The sequence below is a fragment of the Rhinoderma darwinii genome, chromosome 5 (assembly GCF_050947455.1).
Source record: "Rhinoderma darwinii isolate aRhiDar2 chromosome 5, aRhiDar2.hap1, whole genome shotgun sequence".
In the NCBI taxonomy this organism is placed as follows: domain Eukaryota; kingdom Metazoa; phylum Chordata; class Amphibia; order Anura; family Rhinodermatidae; genus Rhinoderma; species Rhinoderma darwinii.
In genome coordinates, this window is record NC_134691.1 from 300,042,477 (window position 1) to 300,050,823 (window position 8,347).

Consider the following 8,347-nt stretch of genomic DNA (forward strand, 5'->3'; position numbering starts at 1 on the left):
GTGTGATACTGTCTGCTCAGCCACTGTATCTAATCCTATCCATAGTTTATAGGGTCGTAGTGCTATAGATATGCTATGCTGTCTCCTATACACACACTTTTTTTTGGGGCGGACACATATGTATTGGGGCTATTTCCCGGACATTTTAAGCCCTGAGGGTATGTTCACACGGCAGCGTCTGTTACGGCTGAAATTACTGTGCTGTTTTCAGGAGAAAACAGCACCGTAATTTCAGCCGTAATGGCATGTGCAGGCGTCTTTTGCTGCGTCCACTACGGAAGTAATTGAAGCTGGTTTTCCATGGAGTCCATGGAAAACGGCTCCATTTACATCTGAAGAAGTGACAGGCAGTTTTTTACGCGCCGCCTTTCGACAGCGGCGCGTAAAAAAAAATGACCATCGGCACAGAACATCGTAAGACCCATTCAAATGAATGGGCAGATGTTTTCCGACGCTTTTGAGCCGCATTTTCGGATGTAATTCAATGCTAAAACGCCCAAATTACGTCCGTAAATAGTGTGTGTGTGAACCCAGCCTTAGTGACGCCCCGGCTGCTAGTGCTGCATTGTTGGGTCACTTAGGAGACCCAGCGATGCAGCTGAAAGCGGACCGTCGGCCATGAGAAGTTTGCGGGGTGGGGGGGGGGGGGGGGCCCTGGCACATTATCTGCACAGGGGCCTTTTGCAGTCTGTGTCCGCCACTGACTCTAAGACACAGTAAGTAGCCTCTGTGTGGTAGGCTCTTTATGTAGCTATGAGTCCTTTACCAAATTCAAGCAAAGGTAAGGGTGGACACATCTGTTACTTATACTCCGGTCAGCAACTTTACTTCAGTACTGAATAGCATAAAAGCGTGTAAGTACTACTTACACTGTACAGCTGTGTCACTACTACGGTCTAATCAGCAGGGCAGTATCTGAATCTGAGGCAGGCAGCTCTTTCTCGGCAGTACGCCCCCATCCATTGCCCGTGCACTACACCCCCCCCATGAGGACAAGGTTCAACAGGACAGAAGAACATCAGTTTAAGTACTGGCGACAGAAAAGTTGATAAATTCCCCATTAAGGTTTTTTTACATCAGCATTTTATAAAACGGCTGGTGGCAGAATATTGCGAATGTAACGGGGTTGTTATTTTTTTTATTTTTTTTTAGAATTCTTTTTATATTATATGATTTAATAATTATTATTTACAAACTCCAGGGGAAAGATAATTTGTGTAGCATCAATAAAATACAACAAGCATATGTTGTGGGATTTATAATCCCAAGGTTTGGAATAAACTAGTTGGTAATTTCTGAACGTACTGTATCATCACTGGCGGTAACACAAACAAAATCTCCATAAACGCAATGGTAATAAATTATTTTGGCTCATTATATCTTTGTATTTAAAAAATTAAGACTTCTTACAATATTTGTGGTCCAGTTTACACACCCATGGATTATTATAATCAGAACTCTAAAACACCAGAAACTTGATGGGAATATGAGCTGTGGGATTTAATTTCCTTGTAAACCGAGTTGGGTATTTTAAGGGATCAAAGGGGCTTTGTGCTTTGTGCATGATCTATGATAACACAGGGAGAGATTATGATCCCCGTCACTCATTTGTGTTCCCAGGCAATATTCACTTCTAAAAATACTACACACAACACTTGAAGCAGAATTAACACATAAATGGAAATCTCTGTACATTATACATTTTATGTTTGCTCCGCCTTTACAGTACACTGCACATTTTTCTGGTTTTATAGAATTTATTTAATATATATGCTTTTTTAATAACAGTTTCAAGAAAAAAATGGTCTTATTTTATTTAAAGTCACCTCGAGTAACACAAAAAAAGACTGACTTCAACATTAGGAAATTTTGCAGTTTGGTTAAAGTGTAGTCAGCGCACATTTTTTGTCTTATGCTATTATAATAAAATTGCACCAAGCGTCTACTTACCGTGTCTGTTTGTCTCCAACTAGCCACCAAAAGGGGGCAGTTAGAGCGTCGCAACATTCAGGTCCTTAGCAGCTAAGCGCATACTGTCTTGCGGTTGTCCCTGCTGCAGACCGTAGAGCCTGTTGGACTCCACGCCTTGACACTGCCAGTGCCATCCCTAAACTGGCAAAAAGGAATCCAATAAGTCCTGCCAAGTTCAAAACATCTATATGCCCATGTTGATAACAGGGTTGGACTTAAAATTTAGTAAATTAGTATGTAATGTGTTAAGAGTTAAGTTAAAGATTGCTATATCTGTATGTATATGCTAGTATATTACAATGTAAAATCAAAAATTAATGGTAAAAAATTAAGAAAAGAAAAAAAAACACTATAGATGCAATATTTTTTTTTACATTTAATACATTTTATTAAATATACGTTCAAAGGCACCAAATAATATAGAGTACAAATATGTACAATAAATGTATAACAGTATTTATGATGAATAGTGAAATTAATAAATTAAGACGTTTTATTTTGTTTTCTATATTTCCTCAATAATATAAATTAACAGAATTGAAATCCAAAATATATGTACAGTAGCCCATATGGTGCTGAAAGACAGCACAACTTGTCCTGCAAAAAGACCTTATATTGATGTCACAGAAAAAAACAAAAAATAAAATAAAATAAAAGTGTTTTGACTGTTATAGTTTTGGTAGACAAAAACAATAAAATGACTGTGTCAGGCTTGCCAGTACTGGCTGGGTAAATTATTCTACATTAAAAGTTGTGTATTTTCATTAATATATGTACTAATCCTGAGCTTCAGAGCTGCATTCCTTGCACATACAGTTAGGTCCAGACTTATTTGGACAGTGACACAATCTTCATGATTTGGGCTCTGCTGCCACCACATTGGATTTGAAATGAAAGAATTGAGATGCAATTTAGGTGTAGACTTTCAGGTTTAATTCAAGGGGCTGAACAATAATATCCTGTGAAATGTTTAGGAATTGGAACCATTTTTCTACACAGCCTCCTCATTTCAGGGGCTCAAAAGTAATTGGACAAATTAACATTACCATAAATAAAATGTTGTTTTTTTAACACTTTGTAGAGAATCCTTTGCAGGCAGTCACTGCCTGAAGTCTGGAATCCATGGACATCACCAAACGCTGGGTTTCCTCCTTTGTGATGCTTTGCCCGGTCTTTACTGCAGCTGTCTTCAGTTGTTGCTTGTTTGTGGGTCTTTCTGCCTTAAGTTTTGTCTTAAGCAAGTGAAATGCGTGCTCGATCTGGTTGAGATCTGCTGATTGACTTGGCCATTGCTGAATATTCCACTTCTTTGCCTTAAAAAACTCCTGGGTTGCTTTCGCAGTGTATTTTGGGCCATTGTCCATCTGTACTGTGAAGTGACATCCAATCAACCTTGCTGCATTTGGTTGAATCTGAGCAGAAAGTATATCCCTGAACACCCCAGAACTTATCCAGCTGCTTTTGTCTTCAGTCACATCATCAATAAATACTAGTGACCCAGTTTCTTTGGCAGCCATGCAGGCTCATGCCATCACACTGCCTCCACCATGTTTTATAGAGGATGTGGTGTGCTTTGGATCATGAGCCGTTCCAAGCCTACTCCATACTTTCTTCCTCCCATCATTCTGGTACAGGTTTGTCTTCGTTTCATCTGTCCAAAGAATGCTGTTCCAGAACTGGGCTGGCTTCTTTAGATGTTGTTTGGCAAAGTCTAATCTGGCCTTTCTATTTTTGAGGCTGATTAATGGTTTGCACCTTGTGGTGAACCCTCTGTATTTGCTGTCATGAAGTCTTCTCTTTATGGTAGACTTAGATACTGATACACCTACTTCCAGGAGAGTGTTCTTCACTTGGATAGATGTTGTGAAGGGGTTTTTCTTTAACATGGAAAGGATTCTGTGATCATCCACCACTATTGTCTTCCGTGGATGTCCAGGCCTTTTGGGGTTCACGAGATCACCAGGGCACTCTTTTTTTTCAAGAATGTACCAAACTGTTGATTTGGCCACTCCTAACATTTGTGCTATCTCTCTGATGGATTTCTTCATTTTTTTCAGCCTAACGATGGTCTGTTTCATCTGTATTGAGAGCTCCTTTGACCTCATGTTGTGGGTTCAGAACAACAGTTTTTAAATGCAAATGCCACTCCTGGAATTAACTCTAGACCTTTTATCTTACTTAATTGATGATGGATTAACAAGGGAATAGCCCATGCAGCCCATTAAATAGCTTTTGAGATATTACCAATTACCTTTGGTCCCTGGTAAAAGAGGCAGCTACATATTATAGAGCTGTAATTCCTAAACCCTTCCACAAATTAAAGCTGAGAGTCTGCAATTTAAGCCTATATTGATTATATAACTGTATATTCAATATGTTTTGGTAAACAGCTAAAATGCCAAAACTTGTATAACTGTCCAAATAATTCTGGACCTAACTGTAGTTTGCTTTAGAAGTTAGAATTTTGGAAAGTGTATTCTTTACATCAGATACTGTACATTGGTGTCTGATATAGGAGATACTAAAAGTCCCATTGCATTATAGAAGCTCAGCTAGGGCTTTGTTCACATCTGCGTTGGGACTCCGTTCATGGGTTCCGTCTGTCCTTTCCGTCAGGGGAACCCATGAACGGAATTCAAACTGAAACCAACAGAAACCATAGGTTTCCGTTTGCATCACCATTGATTTCAATGGTGACGGATCCGGTGCAAATGGTTTCCGTTTGTCACTGATGTATAAGGGTTCCATTGTTTTGGTGGAATCAATACCGTAGTCAACGGCGCAATTCATTCCGTCAAAACAATGGAACCCTTACAGAACGGTGACAAACGGAAATCATTTCCACCGGATCCGTCACCATTGAAATCAATGATGATACAAACGGAAACCTATGGTTTCCGTTTGTTTCCGTTTGGATTCCGTTCATGAGTTCCACTGACGAAAAGGTCCGACGGAACCCATGAACGGAGTCTGACGCAGATGTAAATGAAGCTTAAGCTTTTCGAATGACAACCAGCTTTGGAGTGGGTAAAACATTTAGGGAATAACTTCATGTCAATTAAGTCCTTTGCATCGTGTGTTCTCCCATAACCTTTCAAGCTAAGGTGATGGCTCTGCTCTGGTCTATCCAACCCATCAATGATGGACATACTGTATACACATTTGGTTTCTGATACCAGCTCTCGTATTTAATTAAAGCGTACCTCCAGTGAAAACATAAAAACTTTACTATGCTCTTAGGTACTGCACATGAAGCTCTGTGTGAAGCCTTTCCCTTCAAAGCTGCAGAATTTCATCCTGATTCTCTAACAGGAAATTGTCATACATGTCTGCCATGTTACAGATAGAGTGGAGCGCAACCAAATTCCATCTTTTGCAAGTCGGTTAGCTCATATTACACTTGCCACTCTTGCCTCCCCTCTAAGTACACTCTTATACATTGCTTGGCTTAGAGGCTGCTGTGATCACAGGGCTTTATAAACCAGCCAGTTCTCTCTAGAGGCATGCAAACTTTTGTAATTCCCTATTTGATGACATCTCCAAGTTATTTCAGCTCTCTCTTTTTAGCTATTTGCTCCTGCAGCTGACACTAGCAGGTAGAAAGTAAAGTGCTCATGTCTCATACTGAAATGAATGGAGTGTGTAGCCTGCAAGTGAATAAAGCTAATAAACTAAATTTTTTAATTGTACATTAGAAACATGAATTTACACACTGAACATCCTAAGACGTTTTAAGTGGATCTTTAATCATGCGCCTACTCCCGAGTACAGATAAGACGTCTGCATACAACACAAAGATTCTGAAGCACACTCAGGTTTTTGGATGGAAATAAAGCTTCAGATATGGGATATAGGAAAATCATGTGGAATCTGTGTCAGTCGGTGTCACTAAGCCAAATGTTGTGAACTACTGAATTAATAAAACAGTACTTTGGAAATGAAAGGTTTATGAAATAAAAGCACTTAACATTGAGTGAAGAAGGTAATTAATGCACTGCAAAAATGCAAATGAATAAAATATCAAAGAACCTCCAATTTCTTTCTGGAAAATCTGACTGCTTCATTTAATGTCAAGAACAAGATAGAAGTCTGCAAAGGAATTCACAAACTGGAAGTAAAGTATTGATTTAATTCTATTTAATGAGAAACCCGGGCAAGTTTAGATAACAATAACAAATAGCTTGACAAATTCAGTTTTTTTAAGCAATGATTTAAGTTACCATTAAATCAGAATCCTCCCTAGAGTGAAATTAGGAAGTATTACTGCTTTGTGTGGTGGCTATATAACTCACGCAAAATACTCTGAAAACGCATTAAATATCCTCAATATCCTCATAACTAATGTCCGTCCTTTCTAGATCTAATAGTCTTGTGTTTACATAAGGTTTTTGTAGTTTACAAGTATTGAAAACAACGACGCTCATTCATAAAACCGTTCTAACAAAAAGTGGCAATATTGCCCAAAGCATCCAATCAGGATCCAGATTGAATTGTTCTAGTATTATAGCAGTTTAAAGATGAAATAAAAGGGATGTCATTGCTGCGATGGGAAACACCAACACTTCTTTATTGTAATCGTTTTTTAATCAGGACCACTAGAGAATTACGAAGAATAACCCTGGCTAACGTGTACAATTCACAGAAATATATCTTCCACATCTATTATCGATCATGGATCTCATATATGAAGTTTTCTCGTGGCCAATAGCTTCCCATATAATTACTTTACTTTTTAAACTTCTGATGACATGTTCTTCACTGCTAAGTCACAGTCAAAATTAGACTAGGTTCACACTACGTTCAGGCATTTCATTGGGCAGGAGCATTTGAGCGTTTGCCCCTGACTTAACAAGTATATGTCTTTACAGTTGCATAGGTCTGCCATTTTTTTGGATACAGTTGTATTGTAACGCGTAGTACACTTCACTTTTCAATACAGTTTAGTTAAAGGTACTCAATCTAGCCTTGCTCCCGTTGACAACTCCAAGGATAGCATGAGACATATCTTGAGTAATAAACTTTCACAGACAAAGTTTCTGTCTAATATATTTCTTCCAATTGTGCATGCTGAGATTTTACACTTTTTTATGCAGACTCTTTATATTTTGTGGATATGCTAAAATTGCGAATACTCCATTAATCTGAAAACATAGAATGCCCTTCGTAGCTCAATAATGATTACTGTTGCCTTGCAGCACTCAGGTCCTACTTCAAACCTGTCAAAGTACAACATCCCCATGGACTTTCTATGTTGGCATGCAACTTTTTTCCCCATAAGGAATAATAGAAGTCAAATGTGTTTATTCCGTGACTGTGACTTTAAACTGTGATTTTGAGATACCATTCTGCCCTAGCATTAATGTGTTTGAACCTTTCACTTTAGAACCAAATAAACCACACACATCAGTGTCCATGTCAGCATTTGTAGATTTTAATTTAGATTTGTGATCAACTTTAACATTTGAACTGATCAACATGATTTTCTAAGTAAACAATTCTTTCAGCACGAAATTCCTGTAGAGAATATGAACGCTTTTATCCAGCAGTTGGTGTGCTTAACTAAAAGGAATGTTTCCTATGAACAACCTCTCAATGTTAAAAGGGTGCTCCGATGATAAAATTATCATAGTGTTTCCATTTAATGTGACTCCTAGAAATTAGCTGTAATGTTTCAGGGGTATTTCATAACAATACCCATACAGACCCCCACTTTCAGTATAGTAATTTGTGAGGGGGGGATTATCTAGCTCTGAAACCTGTATCCGTCAGGTCAGTGGGACTGACGGGTACAATGTCAGAGGGTCCTGCTGGATCGAGCTGTTCCCGATCACATCTAAGTTCATAACCTAGATGTGATCGATTACAGGTGACCTAATGGATTCAGGTTTCAGCGCTAGATACAACTGCTCTGTATACAGGATACAAAGCAGCTGTATTTCAAAGTAAAAATAAGTAATTAAAAGTTGCACCAATCACACTGATAGATATTTTTATATATAAAAAAACTATTTGTAAAGGTGTACATAGCCTTTAAACACTAACTTGTGACATGTCAGAAGTTTTCATTGGTGGGGGACCGCGCACTGAGACCTCGACCGATCGCTAAAACGGGTGAGCGCTGTGCCGCTTCATTTATGATTGACTTTCAGCCGAGTGAGCGGTGTATGGACTCAGACTTTCTATTGAGCCCGTACACTGCTCCAAGGAAAGCTGAACAGAATGGAAGCGGCACAGCGCTCACCCAAGCACATCTGCCGCTTAGTTTTAGCGACTAGTGGGGGTTTCAGTGCTCAGACCCCACTGATCAAAACTTCTGACATGTCAAAAGTTTTTAAAAATGTTGTTACACTTTAAAGGAAAGGTGTTAGAATTAATT